Raw genomic sequence first — 26,051 nt, 5'->3', positions numbered from 1 at the left:
AAAAAGATACAATTTAAGTAAGTACAAAAAAGTACAATTTAAGTAAGTACAAAAAGATACAATTTAAGTAAGTACAAAAAGATACAATTTAAGTAAGTACAAAAAGATACAATTTAAGTAAGTACAAAAAGATATAATTTAAGTAAGTACAAAAAGATACAATTTAAGTAAGTACAAAAAGATACAATTTAAGTAAGTACAAAAAAGTACAATTTAAGTAAGTACAAAAAGATACAATTTAAGTAAGTACAAAAAGATACAATTTAAGTAAGTACAAAAAGATACAATTTAAGTAAGTACACAAAAGTACAATTTAAGTAAGTACAAAAAGATACAATTTAAGTAAGTACACAAGATAAGATATAAGTAAGTACAAAAAGATACAATTTAAGTAAGTACAATAAGATACAATTTAAGTAAGTACACAAGATAAGATTTAAGTAAGTACACAAGATAAGATATAAGTAAGTACAAAAAGATACAATTTAAGTAAGTACAAAAAGGTACAATTTAAGTAAGTACAAAAAGATACAATTTAAGTAAGTACAAAAAGATACAATTTAAGTAAGTACAAAAAGATACAATTTAAGTAAGTACAAAAAGATACAATATAAATACGTACACAAGATAAGATTTAAGTAGGCCTACGTACTAAAGAGATACAATTAAGTACGTACAAAAAGATACAATAAGTACGCCCAAAAAGATACAGTACGAATTAAGTTTCTTACAAAAAACTGGACGTGCATTCAAATCGTATTATTTACAGGCCTACGTAAAACATCTTATTTGAAACTTTCTTCACCTTTTGTAATGATATATGAATTGTTATTTCATGGCAGTTATGTTAAAGTTTAGGTCATACTATATTTGACAATGTGACTACTGGTAATTCTGTGCAAACTACAACATTTACCTATGGAGAATCGTCCAGGGGTTTGACTAAAAGGATTGCATTCAAAATAAAGTTACACAAAAAAAAAAAGATGAAATTATAAATATTAAAAATAAAGTAATATTAATACCCTAGTTGAAGTTAATGTGAGGATAAAATGGTGTTTAACAATACATCAACATGTTATCCATAAGGGTGACCAATGAAGTCTTACTGTGTATATTCTTTATCGTTTGTTTGACTTAATAGTTATTGTGTAACCACTCAACCATCTTTTATTTGTTTAACATTAACGAACAATTCTCTTTACAATACAATGCCAGTTTGTCCATTCGCGTGGCTCCATCCTAAACTAACATCCTTTAACATCTTCACTATGCTTTGTGTTCTTAATTATTTGTGTATCCTCATTGTACTACGAAGCAATTAACACATTATTAAGATAGTTGTCGCATGCCACTACAGGTTCCCCCTTCCTTATCATTCTATTAGCATATCCTAATTATATACCTATTGTTTAATTGATACATGATCGCGTGCCTCCTTCCTAACTCCTCTAACTACCATCTTTATGTATTTTGTAATAATAAATTATCATAAATTGAATACATAATATACGACTCCTTTTATTTCTGTTTGCGCATGCACTGAATTTAAATAAATTACAAATTCACTAAATGGTACACTTATAAATATGTTTTCTATATTCAATTTTATAAGCATTACTGGTATACAGTATTTTAACACTTAATGGTGGTGGAGGTGGAAGTATTTTTGTATAAATTAATAAATTTTACATAAATAAATAAAATTATAATAGGGTTAGCGAGAACCCCTTTGTGATATACCCTAACATGCAGGCCTGTCAATTAAAACAATAAATGTGATAACAAGTAAATACATTTAGAAATTTGCAGTAAGACTTTAGGAATTTTATTTTGAAGTTTACCGTACCGTAAATGAAATAATCCACCTCCAAAAAATACAAAAACAAAAAACAACAACAAAAAACAAATAAAAACAAATTTATAATAAAACACCGATTTTGTTTTCAAACATTCTGGTAACTTTTTGAACCAGACCTGATCGAAGAGCAATTCCGATCCATGCGTTTAAAATAATAGAAAACATAATGAAATAATAATATCAAGTTTACCCCTAACAAGTCCACCTTCTCCCGGAGGAGAGAGAGATAGAGAGGCGTGTTAATCCCATGGGATTACAAGCGATACGTACGGTAACAAAGCTAATTAAGTCTAAAAATAATTCCGTAAATACAATATTTCAGCAAACAACATGTATCGCACTTGTGAACGCGGGACTTCTCCTGCTACAATTTCCGTTTCTTCATAATTCCAATTAGTTTACACAGATTTGTTAATAACAATTGTTGGGATGACACAAGTATGGTATTCTTAGGATCGTGTTGAGAGGTAGGCTCTTGAACACGATCTTGTCGGCTAACAACATACGATGAACTTGATGTGTTGCTGTTGTCCAACACAACCATCTGAACATGTCTATTTAACAACCAGGAGATGATCCAATGGGGCTGGGGATTGCAAACTTAATGCAAAAGATGATATAAAAAATTAAGCTCATCCATCCCTTTATTTTACAATTTACAGTCGTGATTAATGTTTCGACGTTTCTCCATATTTTCCTGTTTATATTGAGTATAAATTTATATGTTGTATGTTGGTGAAAATAATTCGTTACAATCCGAACACGCCTACATTAATCTAAGTATTAATTATAGTTATTTAGGAGGTACACACCTAATTGGTGACAGTGGCTTAGGCTGATTTTGTGCTTTCCTGGCAGCTAGTAGGATGAAACTATAATTTTATATTTCTTCTTCCGCCGTGTTAGTTTAATTTGTTGATTTGTATAATATTTTGTAAAATGTATCTTTTGCCTGAATATTAATAATAATATTATTATTTACAAAAAAGTAAAACATTTTTAACATGTTTAAACTTGGGTCTAACGAACGACTTCGATATTATTAAGAAACGACGGAAGTCTCTCGCATTGTTCATTTGGACCCGTTCATTTAGTCTGAGGAATCTGGTTGCTCTCTTACGTCACGTACATGGGGCTATACACCTGCCATTAACGGTGACTGTTATTTTAGGTAATCTTTAAAAAAGAGCCGATGCCCTCATACCAAATAAGCGGGTGGAAAATGAACAAATCAATTCACTCTATGAGTTCATATTTTCATAATTTCGAAATAAATCTTAAAAATTAATGTGTTGTGCGAGAGTGTTCAATACTAAAACAACTACCACCAAAACCAACCGCAAGTGTGTGACAATACAGTGGTTTACAAAAGTATATCAAGTTAAATTCAACATTTAAAAATTTATCTACTTTTTCCAAACTCTTTCTATTTACACTTTTACAGTGCAAATAATAATTAATAAAAACCAAACATCGGAAATATAATAATTTATTTAGAAGCTATGCACTTTTGAAACAGTGACAGTCCTCTTTAGAGAAGATGAACCCATAGAATTAAAAGCAAAACAAAGTGTGAATTGCAAAAATTAGGTATACAATTAGATTCGATTGATTTTAAACAAAAACAACAATTTTAATGTAAACAAAGAAGAGAACAATAAATAAAAGAAAGTAAACAAAGACCACAACAAAGTACACAAGCGTAAAAACAACTCAAGTTCAAATCAGTCAACCGTATCGGAAGATAATAAGACAACTATCTAACAATATCATGTTTCATAGAATATTTTTTTTATAATGATTATACATATGAAATAATTTATATAATAATGTTTGATAGCAGCTGGGTTGTCAAGACCCACGTGTAGAGGCCTATGTTAGCGACGGGGTAAACCCAGCGATACAGTGTGAAAACCAATCTCTATCTACAATACTGTAATAAGCTGTATCTTGTAATTCCCCATTGGTTGTATGGTGACACGTATAGGGCATGACAAGAATGGTGTGTACACACAAAGGTGTGATCCGTGTATTATTTCCAGGAGTATAGTATTCTCTGATCTATTCTATCAAGTCACGATACACTGGACTAATGGGATGTGTTTTGTTTCCTTTTTGATTTATCCAGTCTTATCGGCGACTTGCCTTAATTATTTCTTGCAAATGAAACCGATACGCGTTCTGCAGTAAGATATAAATACGTTTTTATTGTCAGTTATTTTAGCAACAACAAAGTTGTATTAATATACCAGTGTATATCTTATAGTTTTGAATAATAACTCCCGCCCCTCCCCGCCACACACACACCTTATGGGACACCCATATTGAGGGGACACTACTATTTTAGGAGACACTTTCTTGTGAAAAGAACCAGGGGAATATCTATTTAGTTAAAGTACCGTAACCTCTCCGATACCAACAACGTGACCCCGTAATAAAGTCCTCCTGAATAGTGGTTGCCTCTGCTGATTCCTTTCAGGGTAAATTGTCCCTTTAATGGGATGGTGTGCCAAAGGAGGGGAGTATTCTAAAATATTAGTTGACATTTGTTAGTAATATATTATTTTTATTTCAATGATGACCTTTAGTGATCATCATTATGTATTGATTTAGCTTGGTGACTAAAGTCCGTGATCTTAACGCTACTTAACACCTATTCTCGTCATGGTCAAGTGACCAGCAATATCATTTTAATAAATTATTATTTAAGGTTTGCTAGAATTCAGATATATTGACAAACCACTCTCTCGGCTTCATAACTATTTCTATTGTGTTAAGTTTACTTTTTATAGGCCAATTATTAAATTTATTTTCTGTTAAACATCATCATCTTTAAAAGTTGTTATTAGGCTTAAACGTTTGTTGTTGTTATTTAAATTACTCTTTATTGTTTATTTATTTGTTTATTAATAATTATGTTACCATCAACATCTTAATCACTATCTCCAATCTTTTCGTCGTCGTCAATACCATCCTCCGCGTTGTCGCCAAGGGGTGGTCAATAGCATCCTCCGCGTCGTCGCCAGGGAGTCTTCGTCAATATAATCCTCCGCGTCGTCACCAGGGAGTCGTCATCAATACCATTTGCCGCGTCGTCACAAAGAAGTAGTCAATACCATCCTCCGCTTCGTCGCCAGAGAGTCGTCGTCAATACCATCCTCCGCGTCGTCACTAGGGAGTCGTCGTCAATAGCATCCTCCGCGTCGTCACCAGGGAGTCGTCACCATCATCCGCGACTCACCAGAAAGTCGTCGTATTCAATCAAGGCCTTTGTGTTAAGTACATTATAAAAAACTCCAGTGAAGAACTTCTCCTCGAGACACCACTATTAAGAAGACACCTCTATTCAAGGGACACTCCTTCTCAAAGAGACCCCCCCCCCCCCTAGAACGAATTGCAATGTTTTAACGCCAACCCTATTGAGGGTTCAGCATGGGTTTTATTACTATAGTTGAAAATAACAGGTCTGTTTAACCATTAATCCAATTAAGTTACAGTCATTTATGATCCATGGTTTAACCATATGAGAAATAATTTTGGTCTACAGATCAGTTAAATTAGGTACAGTACATGGATTATTACCCCATGTTGTATGTACAAAATTATCCGTGGCCACAGACTGAAGGCAAAATAGCGACCGGCGGCCGTGTATTAAGATGCTTAACAGCGTCGATTAAGTATGAATAGCGTAAGTAAACAGAATCGTCAATTACACGTACAAAAGTATACTTACGATAATATTAATGATGATAATTATAACAAGGCTATGTATAATAACGATTTAATATCGTCGGCAATATTAACAATAACACATGCATAAATGAATATATAATATTTTGAAATATGATGATGAAGCTAATAATGATGAGCTCTTCATTAACGTTTATGTGGTCAATCCACTGGTCATTAGCTAAATGACGTATAATGCACTGTACAAGGGTCATTGGTTTGCTGACCGATAGGATCACTACAGAAACACCCCAAAGCAATTAGGCTTCACATTTATAAATTAATTTCCATCCATTCCCTAGACAACATGGATCTTAACAGTTCAACGCCTATACGCCTTAAATAGCTAGGTACGAGATTTACTAAATAATTGTAACTTTAATCCGTCTACAACTTGTTAAAATCCCCTTCTTACACGAATGTGATCTGATTGGTTGAGATTACACGCACAGTGTCATTCCGTCTATTATAAGGTATAATGTGCGCGTGGTGGTAAAATAGTACGCGATGACGTAGGCCTATAATTCATCACTAAATTTTCCTTTCACACCAATGTGATTGGTTTTTATTTATTTATTTTTATTTTACACCAATGTGATTGGTTGAGATTACACGCACAGTGTCATTCCGTGCACAATCTATTATAAGGCATGTGCGCGTGGTGATAAACTAGTACGCGATGACGTATAATTCATCTCTAATGAACCGCTTTAAGATATTGGTGTAACTCTATCTGAGATCATCATTAAGAGATAGAATTAATAGATTATTATATTACAATACTAACGTAGTGGAGTACCACATCGTTTTAGAAGCTGATCAATTACCAATATGTATTTGGAAGTTCAGAAGACGGAGTTTTGACTTAATATTAGTAGAAAATAAATATTTTTGCACATATGGCGTTTCATACGTATACTACTTGAGTTTGGATATTTTCAGACAAAAATCGAAATAAAAAAAAAATAAATAAGACAGACAGTGAATACAGATTTGGGGCAAGTCTACTCAGCAATAAGCAAAACATTAGAAGTCCACGTGCCAAATTCTCAAAACAAACAATTGACAGGGACAATTGGTACAAACATTTTTTTTTTAAAGTAGAGTGATTTGTATCCTGAGATAATCTGATACCGGTGTCTTTTGTGTGTGTGTGTATATTTATATATTTATATTTAAACGTGTTCTCTAGTGTAATGCAATTGATTTCGTAACTATGGACGTACGTATTCGAACCTAAAATAAATGAATAAATATATAGAGAAACAGAGACCTTTTTTGGCTTTTTTTGTTTTGGTCTCGGCTATTTTAAGCTATACTTTTATAAATCTTGCGTACAGAAAAGTTCTTCCCTTATCCGTTAGTTCTCTATTAATTCGACCATAAGGCCTATGAGTCTAATCTTAGGCCTAGCTATAGACTTTCATGAATCGCACGTACAAAAATGGTCTTTCCTTATTCTTTTATTAACAAAATCATTTATAACAAAAGAAAAGCATTCTTGCACCGAGGTTACTAAAGGTTCCCGGTTCATGATTTCTAATAACAGACCGATAAAATCTGAAATGTTAGTTTTGTTAACCTTTTGAAGAATTAATTTCAATTGATATCTTTATTGAAAGATACTCATGTAGGTATTAACCGAAGCTTAGAACCAGCAAAAAGCTAAACTAATAACACAGCATATTATTAATCAAAATATTGCTTTATTAGTATAAGCTGATATACGAGCATTTACGAGTTTGGAACATCATGCGGTATCAAAGGAGATACCAGTGAGTAAAACGGTGATTTTTATCTGTTGTTCAATTCAAAAGGCATAATTAATTGTTAATTTCTGGCACGCGAGTACTTAAGTTGTTACAAAGACTATAATAGATAAAATCAATAGGCTAATACGTCACTACCAAAGTGAATTGTAAAGTTAGTGGTAGGTACAAGTACATACCGGTAGAGTATACTTAATGGTATCTTAAGTTTGAACTTGGTCGATACGCTTATCATGTCGTCACTGTAGATCCTTAACCTTTACATGACGTAATATGTGCAACATCATGGAATGTGACAAATAATCATTCATTCACTAAATCAATTTCAATAACAATAATGTTGATGTCGGTACACACCACGTAGGCCTATATTAATTATGAAAATAACTGTTGAGTTTCTCGACCTTTGTATCAATATACTTTGATTTTCCTCAGAAGTAAGAATGCAGAAAGTTCAGAAAACTGGGAAAATAAGCGAAATATGGTGGGACTGGTGTGAAAGCTAAAAACAATAGCAAGTTCACAAAAAGAAAAATATAGGCCTAATACACAAGAAGAAGTAGGAGCGTTAGGAAAAGCAAATACTGGGATCGCACATGAGATCCAAGATTCAAAGATTAACTTAAGATTAACAAATAAAAAAAAGGGGCCGACAACAAATAAAGTTCCACGTTATCACATTTTGGAATCGGATTATTTTGTGTACTTTTTGCTATTTAAAAATTTATTTTGGTAGTAAAATCGGTAGGAAAATAATTTCAAATTTCGGACGTGAAAGTAGCATTTATTTGGCCTTACTGTGCACCAACACGTAATTTTGTAATCAATTTAGCTTAATCACATGTTTTAACAAAAAATGTCCACCATACGGAAAGCATAAAATACTAGTTAAAGTGAACCTTTTGTATTGTAGCCTATTTATTTTATTTCTTTATTCTGATATAAAATCAATAGGATAAAGACACAAAAAAGTACCGAGACGGCAAACTTATTTTCATTGTGGTCCTAAACAAATATAACAGAATAAACAAGGAAAACCACAATTACTTAAACATAAAAACACAAACATATAGCAAATTAAATTTCTCTTAATCTAACAATTTCACAAACGTTACTTTATCACTTAAAATCCTAGGTTTAAAAAAATAAAAGTTTAAAAATAAACGTTTTTATAATCCAGGCATTGTTACTTTACTACCGGTACTTTTTTTTTTGTCTTGTGTGATTTCATCTCACGTTTATTTAAATTCTCATTGGTGAATATATTATATACGTATAAGTACATTTGTGACAATTAAAAGTAAGTGTTTAAAGTAGTTAAAATACAGGTATATTTACATAATAAGATGCTTGAATTCTGTATTAACCATATTTGTTTTCATTAAAATTTTAAATACGATGTTAATTAAATTGTAAAAATGAAAAATGGCGGTAAAATACATGATTAAAATTTTCTTGTTAAACTATCTTATTTGTGATCTTATTTGTGTTCGAGTAGAGAGGCTATAAACTCAGGGGAGGAAAATGTAGTATCCTCCCTTTTCACCAAGATAAAAAGGATGAAATGAAAAAAGAGGAATGCAGAAGTTTGAAAGTTAGATATTTAGAATGATAGCATGCAATGACATATTTAATGAAAACCGTAAGGTTAGAGTCCATACACTGTGCAAGTCCAAGATGCGATTTTGGCTCTGTGCGTATGTGAGACGCTTCATACCTGATGTCACCATGGTACAACTACTACTTACAATTTGTATTTACGATATAAAATATTGCAAATATAGAAAAATATATACATTGGATAAATATAAATACATGCAGATAACATTGACATGTATACAATATAAATATTGCAAATATAGAAAATTATATATATATTAAAAAATAAATACCAATAATTACAGATTTCATATAGGTTATTAAAATTGTCTAAAAACATAATCAAGGGTTACATTTAAAATCACTTGAAATAAAAAAGAGCTACACATTTATATTAAAACTTATACAGCATATGTCACACTAATATAAAATACAATTGTAAAACGTAGGGATAGAGATCTCCAGCACATATATATTTTAATTACTACCGGTACTTAATGAAATACCGCTAACTTACAATGTCGTTAGTTAATTAGTTTCAGTAGAAAGGCCTACGTAAAGCAATTAGTATTACTACAGACTGTTAAAATAACATTATCTTTTCTATATATATAAGTATATAGTTATTATTTTTGAAAAATGCGGGCATATTTGTTACGTTTTCTGTGTGCAAACAAAATTTATTTTATGGAACTTTATTTCAAAGTTGAATAATTTGAAATGGTTGTTTGGCTTATAGACACAGTATCGCTATATGTACTAATGCTTTGTTCCCACTAGAGACTCAACGCAAGGACGTAACGTAACGTAAGTGAGTTGACCAATCACAAGCGATGGATTATTTGAACTGTCGCTTGTCATTGGTCAACACGATTGCGTTGCGTATACGTCCTTGCGTTGCGCCCTAATGGAAACCAAGCTTATTGGTTTTTTTTGGCTGAATTTGACGGCTCTTATTGAATAGCGCGGATAATTTTTAATTTATTATGTATAATATATAATGTATAAGGGATTATAGCTAAGTTCGCCAAACAGCAATGATCTGTTGTAAACAATACTTAATGGATTATTACTAACATTATTATTTTCACCTTTTTTCACATGATATTAGACAGTTAGGCAGTACAAATTAATCACATAATTAAAACTTCAGTTTGAGAATGTCGTGCGAGATACCGTACTATGGTACGCCACGTCGGACATAAACATAGCGTGGCTATCCTACTCATGAACTTTGCGTAAGAAGGATAGTACATCACATAATACGAGTAGCGTCAACATTAATAATAGTTGTGTTAAAATTGAAAAAAATTCATCTCCTTCCAACAATATTATTTGAAACCAAATTTTCGTTGGGTAAGTTCAATGTAAGTTTGTCCTTCACTATAAACGAAAATTTGGTTTCAAATAGTTGTGTTGTATACCGCAGTTATTTCACTTCATCTTGGGTAAATGTTTTTTTTAATGGCGATAAGCCAAAAGAAATATTTGGTTAAATTTATGAAAGCGTTCTTGCGGCCAGCGACAGCAGCCAAAGTATATGACACCTGGCCTAGGGTGTGGTCTCGATCGTCCGTCAGGGCGCGCCCGCTTAAAATATTGGAAATTACGCCCACTACGCGCAGTCGCATTACGAGAAATAAATGCACTAAATAAGAAACGAGGCTGATGGTATCGAGGAGAGCAAGGGGTCAACAAGGTCAATGTGAGATGTTGAAAAGTAGTTCTTGCTTCACAATTGGATGCTGATAGACCTACATTAGACAAGATTAGTCAATTATCGCCTAAATCGATTGAACAGTAATCAAAATAAACACTTACAACATGTAATACCTGAACACATAAGGCCTAGTTACAGTGTTGCTGCTGCACTCGTCTAAAAGCGCTCCTTTCCAGAATAGAACGAACGATACAAAGCTATAAGAACACCACAATAATAAAATAGAAACAAACAGTTTATTAATTAAATCATTTATTTATTAATTCTTTTATTGAATATAATAATGACATATAAAGCAACATATGATAAATAGACATATAGGCCTATTTGTTTATTTTCATTTATTTACTGTATTTCATACTCATCCAACAACGAGCACAGACTCGTCAATTACAGAATGAGATAAACTATTTAATACCATTTGAGGCTTAAGGAGTAGAGTTGAACGAGTTGTGAGTTACAATAATAATAATAATAATAATAATAATAATAATAATAATAATAAGATTTTTATAGCGCACATACCACTCCAGAGTGCTCAAGGCGCTTGGGTCAGGATTGAACCCCGAACCTTGGGATTGGAAGGCAAGTATGTTAACCACCGAGCTACAGCCCCACTACTTGTGATTTTCTCGACGTGAAAATTTTAAATAAAATGTAGAAGTATTTCGATAATCATTCGTTTCTACATCCTCAAAAACTGGATTTGGTTAAATCATCGGGTATTTGAAGACACATTTACATGGAAAAAAATATATAAATTCTATACAACAATAATAGAATCTGTGATTTTTGCGGCTTTCGGATTGCATGACAAGATATTGTTTGGCAAACGACATCTCACGTTTCGGTGTTTTTTAGCTCCAGCGGCAAAGATCGATGTAGAGTCACTCGATTGTCTGTAGCGTATACGGAACCAGGTGCTGGCACACGACTACGCCGTACATTAGCGATGTAAACCGAGCCGTAAGCATACGCCCGTGTTTGCTTTGTTAATTGATGGAGAAGATACGCCACGCTAAACAATACACGATACTTGTCCATCATTGTCACAGTGCTTCTTCTTTGACATATTTCTTGACCACCATCTTAAATTAGTTACCCATTTCTGTATTTGTCTATTTGGTCCCGAATGACACCCATTTATTTTCGGTTTACGCGATAAAATTATTTCCAACTTAAAAGCAATGTAAATCTGGTCGCCTACGTACATTTATTAGTAACAATTTAGACTTTACCACTTTTACTACGGTTTTGATTTGAACCGATGATTTTCGATAAACTATGCACGACTTTTCTACAGTCTGAAACTTTTAGGAATGTTTGCATAAAATAAACATTTTTATAAGAGAAAATTAATATAATAAGATAAGAGATGTTAGTAAAACACTATTTTATTTAGTCTGTATATTTATGCATATGAGAATAAATGTGGGACACCCTTACCAAAAGGAAGAAAAATATGTACGTCTTTTAAAGCTAAGCAGAACCATTTTAAATGATGACGATCACGTGATCCGATTTCATATTAAAGCGTATGATAAATATCAATCTTTAGTAAACCATTTTTTCATGGTTTTTTGTGGAGTTTCTTATTTGTTTATTTTTCATCTACTTTTTTATTTGAAAGTAGTCATTTTTTGCCTCACGTGACTGTTTTCCTCCTCACGATGAAAACGTCACGTTCCCTACAACATTTACCACAATTATGATTTATGATTTTATTTATGATTTTTATGATTTTATGATTTCAATTATGATTTACCACAATTATTACCACAATTATTACCACAGTTATTACCACATATTACCACAATTATTTACCACAATTATTTACCACATTTACCACAATTATATTTTAAACGACAAACACATAACAATTGTTGGAACACTTTTGTGTCAGAATGGATGGTTGAAAACAGGTTGAAGATGTTACGGGAATTAAAGACGATTGTCTATTTAATATAATTAACTGTCTGGTCGAGATTTTTATGCCTAGCTGTCACATCGAAAGTAGGTTAGACACGATATATAGTGGTTCGGCTAACGGACGCAAATGAGAACATACATACGTGGGTTAACTCTATATATCCGATGTTACGACTGATCGTATTCAACTTCCGACGCTTTTAAAAATAAAGAAATTTATCCAATGGCAAGATTGATTATCCGTCATTAGTGGTAAAATTACTTGTAGCGGTTACGTCCTTGTGTTGCGCTTACATCCTTGCGTTGCGTTTACGTCCTTACGAGATTATGATGTAAGCGTGGTTCCCACTAGCGACGCCACGTAACGACGTATTGACGCAAAGTGCTGTATTGCCTAATCACAAGTGGAAACCGACGACGCAACAGAGCTGCAAACATCGCGGGTTTCTTACGTCGTCGGTTTCTACCTGTGATTACGCAATACAGTACTTTGCGTCATTACGTCGTAGTTGCGTTACGTTGCGTCGCTAGTGGGAACCAGGCTTTAAATTCACTATGACCAAAAGCCATCTTCCAGCAACACATTATAGCTCTTGTCTTAAGCTCTGTCTACACTATCAAACTTTATGTGACAAAAAATGCCCATATATGAACATGATGATGTCATAGCAATACCATATTTAAGAATGTCACTGCCATATTTGATAGTGTAGACAGAGCTTAACATGATTCACAAATAGAAGTTTGCTTTTGCAGACATTTATTAAATTAAACATTACATACCGATAGTTTAGGAAAAGAAAATATCAATATAAATTCATTTGCATGTAGGTCAAGTAACTGACCTTATTGATCAGGCCATTGGGGATATTTTAAATAGTTTTTTACGAAAATTGTATTTTGATTATTATGTTTAATAGTATTTATAGATTTTGGTTATGTTGTTGTTATGTTGATAGCATTAGCCGTTAGCTGCCGGGCTATTCTACCGAGAGGATAGACAAAATGCTCGATTCTATCATGTTTGTTAAAAGTTAATTCTAGCCTACGGAATTAAAATATTAAAAAAGTCGCGGAGAAAATGAGCTCGTTACCATAATTGTTTGTATGGTTAGATGAGTTTTGCGACCGGGGCAAATGTATACAATGATTGTATACTGCAACGTCAACTGATAATCAGTCCTTTACAAACATTCTATGACGATGAATGACATCGTGGGAACAGCAGTCTTCGGTAAACCTTCACTTATCTCCCGTCCTCAATCGCACGATAAAAGGATTTATAGAAATATATACAGCATTAAAGCGTGGTTCCCACTAGAACGTAACGCAAGGACGTAAACGCAACGCAAGCGTTTTAACCAATGACAAGCGAAGTTATAGACAGTTAGCAATCACAAGCGAATAAGCCATCGCTTGTGATTGGTCAATTCACTTGCGTTGCGTTTACGTCCTTGCGTTACGTTCTAGTGGGAACCACGCTTAAGCCTAAAGGGAAGGGTAATCACGTGCAACTTACTTTTCGTGTAGTAAAAACACAATTAAGTGTATAACGTGAGCGAACCTGGATGTAAAAAGTAGTAGTCGCACTGTGACTTCTTTTACATGGTTTCACGACTTGATTCCTTCTCTAGGATACAACGCAAGGACGTAAGCGCAACGTACAGCTTGGTTCCCAATAGGACGTAACGCAAGGACGTAAACGCAACATAAGCGAGTTGACCAATGACAAGCGACAGATCAAATAATCCATCGGTTGTGATTGGTCAACTCACTTACGTTGCGTTACGTCCTTGTGTTTCGTCGTCTCTAATGGGAACCAACCAAGCATTAGTGATTTGATCAATCACAAGCGATTGATTATTCGAACTGTTGTTTGTCATTGGTCAACTCACTTGAGTTGTGTCTCTAGTGGGAACCAGGCTTTAAAAAACACTCAGCACAACACAATGTATACTGTACCTTCCAATTATAAAGTGATGGCCAACTCAGCGCCCTCAAACATCATCATAGTATAATGATTATTTTGTTTACATGATTTTACATTGTGAACGTAAATGAAGCGTGTAAGTGGTTTTATTAACAATCTATCATGTTGAAATGTCCTGTCTATTTACAAAAGACGCAAAGAATAATGTGCTACCGAGAAAAGGATTATTCGCAACAGTTCGTCTGTTTGCGCGTGGGTCCCATTATAGAGATATAATATCTCTGTGGTACCATCGAAAGTGACGAAATAGCGAATAAACGATGACTTTTTCTACAATTATGAAACCTCACAACCGTCAGTCATCTCTCGTTTGTACAATCATTCTCTTGGTGCTGGTTATACACCAAATAGGATTGTCCATGTCGAAACATATCAAAGTAAGCCGCAGCGTCCATTGTGCATTGTTAGAAACGCGTATCAAAGGACCTCTGGGGGAAGTTTGGTTCTGTATCAGGGGTAGTTATCTAGATGATGACATGCTATATATTGTGTAACACTTATAGTACAGTTAGAAAGCACTAATAATCAGTACACCGGATCCTCAACGCAGTTTTTGATTCTCATCGTTGTGTTCTCAAATCTAAAGTGTTGAGTTGGCTTTTGGTGACAACACATTAAAAGGAAATTGGCGGCTTACGATGTAACATCTGACGACATTTCTCCGATAGGCCTTCTCTATCGCATCGTATGTGCTAATTTCTAATTACAACGAGGAGATAATTTGACTTGATTAGTTTGTTATCTCTAGTAGCACGTGCGCAAACGTTCATCTGTCTGCGAATACCTTTTTTACAGTTTATACATATGATTCGACGCAGGTTGTACTTACCGTACGACCATTACGCACAGTATAGGCCCTAATTATTATAAAGCAACATATTATAACTAATACAGACTTTCCCCTAGTCTGTAAGTTATTTCGCGGATTTTCAATGTTTAAAAGCTCAAGTAGTATACGTATGAAACGCTATATATGCCAAAATATCTATCTTTTAACGAATATTAAGTCAAAACTCCGTCAGGAACTCGGACTAACCTAACACAAACATAACTATCCAGTAAAGGTAAAGGTGAGTCCCGTGTTCTCTGAATGTAGGGGAATAAGCTGTTAGGAGCTCATTGTACTAAGGCCTCGCCATTATGTGGTAGGGTGGCCAGTTCCTTTCCACGCCGCCTTTTTTCTCCCTAGTATTTTCAACCAGGTACTCATTTTACAGCTGAGTGGACTGGAAGTTGTCGGGAATTGAACCCGGGTCTATCTGTATGACAGTTAAGTGTCCTAACCACTCCTATTTACTATACAGTAATACAGACATTACCCGGATTTTTTCTCTCTTTACTGATACTGATATTATTTTACCCGGACATATTCAAGTTTTCTTCTCTCTTTGTCAGTATCAGCATATCTTTATTCATCCCTCATTGGGTAATTAACAAGAGAGAAGGAGATGAAATATAAATATAGAATTCTTAAGAATTATAAATGTTTAAGTTAAGATAATAAAAATTAAAAATGTATCTACTTTTTTATATTTAATAGTATGATGGCAACAGGAACAAATGCATTTCTTTTCGGTTATGTTTGCAAGTTTTACTACGGTAATGTATGTTTATTTTATTTTGTTACAGTTACATGTTTAAAGCACTTTTTTGTATCCCATTTCATTATCATTTTTATTGTATTTATATATGTTTTAATTTTGGAAATAAAAATGTCGATGATTGATGGTGCGGACGAAGAAAATGTTGTTGTTTATCAGATGATGTCAATGAGGTAGGCCTACTTAATGAAGGAATTGAATTGAATTGTGAGTACCATGATAATATGAATTGAGGAAGGAATTGAATTGAATTGTGAGTACCATGATAATATGAATTGAGGTAAACATTACATTGTGGGGAATTAATTGATTTGGATTTTAGGAATTAATTAGTTTATTTGGAGTTTATCTGATTGAACTCTAGCCTAACAAACCTGTATGGCATACCATGCTAATTTGGATTAAATTGCAATGATACAATTTTATTGTCCTAATTAGACTCACAAATTTGTAAATTACAATTCTGAATGAAAACAAACATTGGTTAAACATACATTACAACTATGATACCAATTATTGACAAAATATCGCCAATCAATAAGATGCTGTAACTCGTTAATGACTTTTTAAAAACCATTTCATTTAAAATCACTTCCCATCTGTGCGATCTTAACATCACAAAACCAATCTTATCGATAAATCGCTTAGGATTCCCGTCTTACATCGCTTTGTTCTCGTCGATGATTTTTCTCAACGTTCGTATTGATTTCTTAAAGACTTGGCCTAGGACGAAACACCTTTAGGATTAGATTCCGCCATCCCTTCATCACTAAACAAAGAAACTTGACTACGATGCAATCAACGATCAACCTGTAGTTGGATTAAGCCAAGGAGCTAGACATTATTTGTCGCGAGTCCAACTTACAGAGGTAATATTTAACGGCAACATTGAAACAATAGCAAATCGATCGAAGCTAATCTGTGAATTAATTAGAGATAATTAACCCGGGATGCCACGTGCGGTTTTATCACTAGTGAACGGAATAACCAGCCTCGATATCGCAATAAAGTGTTGTGATGATCAATACTTGAACACACTTGATTCCGAAGGTAATCGCTAAAACAACGCTCTACACAAAAGTTAATCGAGCACTCGAACATGATGAGTGCATGGGAGAGGATGATGAGGGACAATAACGTGATTAGTGTGCATAGTTTGACTTACTATTAAGGTACCTATACTATAATAGAAATATTAGAAACAAAGATACAAAGTAACTATCTATGGCCATTGGCAATGACTTACTAAAATAAGTATAAACATTAGTACCATACATACATTAATTAAGTAAGTACATAGTACCATACATACATTAATTAAGTACATAGTACCATACATACATTAATTAAGTACATAGTACCCTACATACATTAATTAAGTACATAGTACATTACATACATTAATTAAGTACATAGTGCCATACATACATTAATTAAGTACATAGTACCATACATACATTAATTAGGTACATAGTACCATACATACATTAATTAAGTACATAGTACCATACATACATTAATTAGGTACATAGTACCATACATACATTAATTAGGTACATAGTACCCTACATACATTAATTAAGTACATAGTACCCTACATACATTAATTAGGTACATAGTACCATACATACATTAATTAAGTACATAGTACCATACATACATTAATTAAGTACATAGTACCATACATACATTAATTAAGTACATAGTACCATACATACATTAATTAAGTACATAGTACCATACATACATTAATTAAGTACATAGTACCATACATACATTAATTAAGTACATAGTACCATACATACATTAATTAAGTACATAGTACCATACATACATTAATTAGGTACATAGTACCATACATACATTAATTAGGTACATAGTACCCTACATACATTAATTAAGTACATAGTACCCTACATACATTAATTAAGTACATAGTACCATACATACATTAATTAAGTACATAGTACCATACATACATTAATTAAGTACATAGTACCATACATACATTAATTAAGTACATAGTACCATACATACATTAATTAAGTACATAGTACCATACATACATTAATTAAGTACATAGTACCATACATACATTAATTAGGTACATAGTACCATACATACATTAATTAGGTACATAGTACCCTACATACATTAATTAAGTACATAGTACCATACATACATTAATTAAGTACATAGTACCATACATACATTAATTAAGTACATAGTACATTACATACATTAATTAAGTACATAGTACCATACATACATTAATTAAGTACATAGTACCATACATACATTAATTAAGTACATAGTACATTACATACATTAATTAAGTACATAGTGCCATACATACATTAATTAAGTACATAGTACCATACATACATTAATTAGGTACATAGTACCATACATACATTAATTAAGTACATAGTACCATACATACATTAATTAAGTACATAGTACCATACATACATTAATTAAGTACATAGTACCATACATACATTAATTAGGTACATAGTACCATACATACATTAATTAGGTACATAGTACCCTACATACATTAATTAAGTACATAGTACCCTACATACATTAATTAAGTACATAGTACCATACATACATTAATTAAGTACATAGTACCATACATACATTAATTAAGTACATAGTACCATACATACATTAATTAAGTACATAGTACCATACATACATTAATTAAGTACATAGTACCATACATACATTAATTAAGTACATAGTACCATACATACATTAATTAGGTACATAGTACCATACATACATTAATTAGGTACATAGTACCCTACATACATTAATTAAGTACATAGTACCATACATACATTAATTAAGTACATAGTACCATACATACATTAATTAAGTACATAGTACATTACATACATTAATTAAGTACATAGTACCCTACATACATTAATTAAGTACATAGTACCATACATACATTAATTAAGTACATAGTACCATACATACATTAATTAAGTACATAGTACATTACATACATTAATTAAGTACATAGTACCATACATACATTAATTAAGTACATAGTACCATACATACATTAATTAAGTACATAGTACATTACATACATTAATTAGGTACATAGTACCATACATACATTAATTAAGTACATAGTACCCTACATACATTAATTAAGTACATAGTACCCTACATACATTAATTAAGTAGTAAACAGAATTAAACTTTCTTATGATTAGTTCAAATGTTCGAAAAATGTTTTCATCTGCATTTTATATAAACTATCTGTATAATAATTCATGAATGGTTGAACGTAAAGAATTATATACAATAGTTCAAATGTTCATAAATAGTTTTAAAGTTATGGATTGATTTTTCAAGTTGTTCCTTTGTTTTTATGGTGTAAGTTTTACGTATTTTCAGTAAAATTTTCCAAATCTTATAAGAACAAAATGTCAAACTGGAGCAACCTGATTATAATGATTACAATAATGATTAAAGATGAAAAACATGAAAAATGAAGATTAATTAAATCTGACATTGAATAGGTTATTTTGTAGTTTAATCACTTTACATTTTTTTTCAGGTAAATAAACGTTTTTTTTTGTCAATCCAATTTTTGGTCAAAGTGGATAACTATTAATGTAACATATAAATGACATATTTAACAAAAATGTTTTTAAGAATTATTTTTTTCAGGGAGACACTACATCTTTAAGATTGTATCCCTCCAAAATGCTCGTATAATCGAGGAGGAGGAGGAGGAGTAGGAAAACACGTGATTAGGCTAATTAGTATGCGCCACACGCGGTATAGTTTGATTGCATAGCATCGAGCATAAGATAATAGCTTGTTTATTATGCATATATATCATTTGTACTAACGCATTTGACAACTGAAATGAATTAAAATAAAAACCAAGGTACACGCTATGACAGAAGTAGGTAATGAGCTGTTTGTAGCCAATTCTCGGACTGTATCTAAATTTGTCCAGTTTCATAGGCAATGCCGTGATACAGCATCACATTTGTTTTATATGTAACGCATATGAAATAAGCAGCAATCACACGAGCATGCATAGAATGACTGTTCCTGTCCCAGCTCCTGTTCCCATGAACACAATTGGTTAGTAGATGGAGAGATGGTGAAACAGAGGTCTACTGAAAAGTATAGGAGATAATGTACATAACGTCACAGCTTCTGTTCACATGAACACAAATTGGTTAGTAGATGGAGAGAAGGTGAAACAGAGGTCTACTGAAAAATAATAACGTCACAACTCATGGTCACATGTAAACAAAAAAAAAGATAACTCTGAAAAGATAACTGGCAGATACAATAAAGTAACAGACAATAACAATAGCACCGGTAGTAATTTACGAGAACTAGTTTTAACGACTAATGAAAGAATCCTATTAAGGACGTTTTTCGTTACTATATCGTTATAAGAGTTTAGCACGCTATGTAATATAAACTTATTGTTAAAACCAAAACACCTTTTCTTCTCTGTAGTTCCCTGGCCGATTTTGTTACACTAATGTCATATCATAACCGTTACAGGCCATTAAAGATGGAAGTCAGAAGTCGCCTTTTTCCACGCAACTTTCTCGCGCTTGGTTGCACGTCAATGATACCGACGTAATACCACACTGGCACAATTCGCGTGCCGCCGACGTTGTGGGATTGGTTATTTGATTCCGGGTACAGACGATACTTGATCGCGCCGAAAAGTCAACACCGACTTCAGGGCGACCAGGGTTGATTTCGGATACAAACTCTCTATAAGCATAGAGTCAGAACTTTTGTCAAAAGTGCCTTGACCTTTTCGTCATCTCACAGGCATATGGTTTCATAACACTGGAACTCGCAAACAAAATTTTAAGTTGAAAAGTGAGGAGCAATTACTCATAAAAGTATTTAATTCATAATGTTCGTATCAAATTTACCGCAATTTTGTTTCTTACATAAAAATTAATGCATAAAATATTAAAACTGTGTACTTTTATTGTGGGAAAATATGCCTGTATTTCGAAATAACCCATTTAACTTGGTTCTCATTTGGAAGCACCACAAGGTCGTACGCGCAACGCAAGTGATTTGACCAATCACAAACAATGGATTGATTCGTCGCTTGTGATATTGGTCAAATTACTTGCGTTGCGCGTCCTTTGAGATAACCAAGCTAAGGCACCCTTCCTATGCATTGCGACGTTCGCTTGTATTTACACTACGAATTCTCAGTTGATCCACATAGAGCGTTTGGAGCTTTAAAAGAATAAGAACAGCAGATTGATTGGATGACTTGCTAACTAATTCCATATATAATTGATTGATAGAGAGACGAAATAAAAAACAATGATGATGGATTACTAAACTTAGTAAATGAGGCCGATGTGATTTTTTAGGCCTAGAACCTAGTTCGACTCAGCAGGCAAACAGTGAACGTGTTTCTCTAGAAAGGGAGGTTAGTCAGAGGTAGACCGCTATATAGATCCGTGATGATATTGATGACTAACAGCGTCAATTACAATCCAACTTTATTTAACCATGGAGGCCTAACATTACATCATGGTTGTTCTTATTCCCCCGTGGCACATAAAAAAACTAAAATAAAAATATGATTTTAACAATCATTGAATATTGTATAAATAAGTTTCTAGTATGTGTGTCTATTAAACTTAAAATAAAATACATAAATATTCCAGGTATATATTTTTTACAAAACTTTGTATTTACTGAAAATATTATAGGGCAACATTAAGTACAGTATTAGACCCCTAATCAAGGATATCAATTGATGAGATAAATATATTATGTTTTAAAACAACAACTTAAAGACATCCCTATTGAAGAGATACTTGTGTGGGTCTTTAATATGGGTTCTTTATATAAATGATTCGTGTTTCTCGTTTCTCAATAATTGGTGGCTCTGATACAAGAGAGATAGTAAAAAGTTAATTATTAGGCCTACTAATACAACGAAACTTAAAACAAAACAAACTCACTGACTGACACAGATAATGTCATTTAAAGCAATTGTTCGCGCACATGTTTCAGAAAAACAAAAATCAGGTTTAATTAAGAGGCTTAGATGAGAGTCAATTGTTTGTAAGTTTGGAGTCAAGCTGTTGTTTCCGAGTTATACAATCAGCTAACAACGTCCTTATAATACATACAAATAAAGCTATAGTGCGTTGAAAAACATGTTGTTGATGTATTGCTGGCTTGTGGTCTTGTAAAAAAACGAAAGGGCTAACATAATACGAATAACAAAAACATTGGGAATGAGTTCTTTAGCCTAATTAAGTAGGTTCTTGAAAATTATCGAAATGTCACTCAATTCTCAACATTTCTGGCGTGTTTAAATGGAATTGGAAACATGTTTCTTTCTAGGACTCTTTCCAAGTTACAATAACACCGTCGAACGAAAGTGCAAATCTAAAATTACCAACAACGAATTTATGGTACTCGCGCAAACTAATTAGATTTAAAATAAGTTTAAGGTGATTTTAGTCTCGTTTCTCGCCTTTTACAAAGTATTTTCAACCATGATGACGTAGTCCACGGAAGTCGAGACGATGGGGTGAATCATTGACCAAGAAAATATGAGATTTAATTGTATGAAGTCTAGAATGTGCAGGATGAGTACTATGTATAGCGAGATGCCGAAGGGAACATCTCTATAGCCATTGCTACGAACTCGTTTTATTGTCAAAATGCATCATTATAATGGCAAACAAATGAAGTTTTAATGCTTTGACTAAGTAAGCAATGGGTTTATTCACTTTATCATATAACTGACCATCTGATAGTCTTGATAGTGCGCGCTTATTGAGAGCCATGACGTCAGTTGGTGAAAATAACGAGTACGTGAGTGTTTCTATTTTGAGGCAATAATAATGGCGCGGAAAATGAGAGTTTCAGGCGAATAGGTTTGTATGCAGACGGTAGATCGTATCAAAATAATGTCTCATCAAAAGTTAGGTTTCCGCGTTTTTATAAACGATTTGTTGTCTAAACAAGACTCCTATATTCTCTATAACAACATTAACATATAATCAGATTAGGCATAGAACAATTCTAAAACTGCCCGGTGATATAAACTTAAATTTTAAATAATTAATTTGAAACGATAAGATGAGATTCAAACCAGGACGTTCTGCTTGCTAAATAATGGTTTATTGACGTTTTAAATTATGATTTTTATTAGTGAATTTGTATTTATTTCTTTATATATTTCAACAATATTTTACGAGGGGGGTCCATCCATCCATCCGAAGCTGATCATTAGGGACAATCACAAAAATACAATATGACAAGAAATAAACATCCAACAAAAAAAAAAGTTTTAATAAGTTTAAAAAAAAACCAAAAAGGTTTGAAAACTACACTTCTTTATTTGTTGAGTCAGTCTTAATATTTGTTTACACAGCTAACAATAAGTTCACATTATGTATTTTCACAAAAGGCCTATAACATGATTATATGTAATCAGTGATGAGCAAGCATGGCTTTTGTCATTGCTACCGACGTCAACATTAATTTCTCATCTTCATCAGTAAAGTATTCCGTTTATTAGCCATTAAACACAAGTAGATTATACATAAATACGTGTTATTCTAGTATTGTTGAACCTTGCCGAACAAACGGTTAAAAACTGTCAATGGATTCGAGTCAGAGTCTTGTAACTTGCGAGTGTACTTTGTAATGAAGTCACCAAGTCGCTGGTACAAAGACATCACATAGAACCCTCTAAATAAACACCCCTCTTCATCCATCCCAACCCCCACCCCCTTCCACCTAATACATTTCTTCCACTGTCTGCATATTTCGATAAAGTGTATTGTTTTGAAACATCATCATCAGTGCTTCTATGAATGGATGACTTTTGTGAGCAGGAACGCTAGTAGACCAAACCCAGTACCGTTTTGATTTTGATCATACGGGAATTTCCCTCATGATGAAACATAATTCGCTTATGGTTATCTTTGGCAATTTGCCAAAATATATAAAATCAAAGTTATAGTTATTTTCTGGTACCTTTTTTGATTTATTTTGGTCTGTTTTCTGTATTTATGGTGTTGTTTCTTTAACTCTTAATAGAATTTTAATAAATATTGTTATAGTTTGTGTTGTTGAATCAGATGATTATGATTTTTTACTGGACAAGTTGCCAATCAAAGATTCAGTAGGTATCATCTTTGTACCTCCATGGTCTTATGAATAAAGACAATTTCGACTCGATAAACTAAAAGACTGTTTATATTGATTATTTTAGGTAGACCTTGCATGTGTATTTTAAGCTGTTTTGCTTATAATGATGTCGTAGAAAACGTTTCACAGAAGAAATTAGAAATTATAACAACGAAAAGATCAACGCAAACATTATTTTACACAAAATTATTAAGCTACATATTAAATTGTTACCAACGTCAAAATGCAATAATGTCCCCCTAAATATAAATTGCACATCAACGCAATTTGTCCAGGAATGATTAAAATTATTAAAATAAAATTGAGATGGAATTCCGACCACGGGGGAATGGGCGTAATTGAAAAGGTATCTGAGGGAATGCACATAAATACCCATAAGCCATCTGTTTCGTCAGCGCGTATAGTCAACATCTGTGTACGCGCGGCAGCAGCAGTAGAGACATGATATTGCATTATCTCACTAGGTTACTTTCAATTTATTATTTAATGCATAATGAATGCAATAATACATTCTGTTACTATATCAGGCACCCGACCTTGGGAATAATAATTACAAAAAGCTATCTATGATGTACTTTAGGCAGCCTGGACTTTCGATTGTGAAGTAGGGGAAGGCCTCTGGTAATTTAGGGGGAGGGTGAGGTGATAGTGAGGTATGGTATGCCTCATCAGAGGGGTGACAGGAATGCATTTGGATAAAAGATGTACATTATAGTATAGCAATGAGAAATGAATGATCATGGGTTTAAAAAAATACAGTTAGTTCAATATTTGAAATGCCTCGGTATTAGTATTTAGTTTCAGTCGACCGTCGAAAATACACGTACCTTCACCGTAATCGAATTTCGGGTTGGTGTTCAGACAAGCAAATAATGTTGCTTTTTAGGAGTACGATGTTGGTATGAACGAAATTTTAAACAAACCAACAGGTAAACGTAAAATTATATTGTAAAATAGCCAAGTAGTATATCACACGCGTAATAAGGCCAATTTACACCGACGAGCGGTAACGGTAAGCGGAAAACCGCGTAGCTTGTCCCACGTAGAATCTGTATCTAAAGCTTGGTTTCCACTAGAACGTAACGCAAGGACGTAAACGCAACGCAAGCGTTTTAACCAATGACACGCGAAGTTATAGACAGTTAGCAATCAAAAGCGAATAAGCCATCGCTTGTGATTGGTCAGTTCACTTGCGTTGTGTTACGTCCTTGCGTTGCATCGCTAGTGGGAACCACGCTTAAGCGGAACCCGCCCGTCCGCTCCGCGTCGTGTGTAAATGGTCATAGGAATAACATAGATTCTATATTTTTATTATCGTTTACCGCTCGTCTTTGTAAAGTGGTCGCTTTTAAACCATAAAGTATTTGACCACGATATCTATCATATAGGCTACATAGGCCTAGTAGCACATGTTGCTTTGCTCATCTATTACAACATTACGGACATTTTTAATGAAAATTAATGATATGCTAATGAAGAAATGTTTACAAATAGCTTTCTATTAAGTGTTTTACACGTTGAATAATATATGTTTTATTTATTAATTCGTTGCGATTTATATTGCATAATTACGGTAATATGGAATATATTATACCACGGAATCTAACAGTGTTAATATAAGGACAATTTGAATTGTGTT

The 26,051-nt window shown here is 33.1% G+C and overlaps 1 long non-coding RNA gene across 1 annotated transcript in view; it reads left to right on the top strand.

The window, feature by feature from the left end:
- The window catches only part of LOC140054604 (uncharacterized), a 62,060-nt gene that overhangs the window by 25,205 nt on the left and 10,804 nt on the right, over nucleotides 1–26,051 (top strand). Inside the window, exon 3 of the long non-coding RNA XR_011846535.1 lies at nucleotides 16,138–16,196. This is a non-coding gene — a long non-coding RNA (uncharacterized lncRNA). The remainder of the gene's footprint in view (nucleotides 1–16,137; nucleotides 16,197–26,051) is intronic.

Source organism: Antedon mediterranea, chromosome 7 (assembly GCF_964355755.1).
Source record: "Antedon mediterranea chromosome 7, ecAntMedi1.1, whole genome shotgun sequence".
NCBI classification, from domain to species: Eukaryota; Metazoa; Echinodermata; class Crinoidea; order Comatulida; family Antedonidae; genus Antedon; species Antedon mediterranea.
Note: the sequence above shows the minus strand (reverse complement) of the source record. Positions and strands in the feature narration are given on the sequence as shown.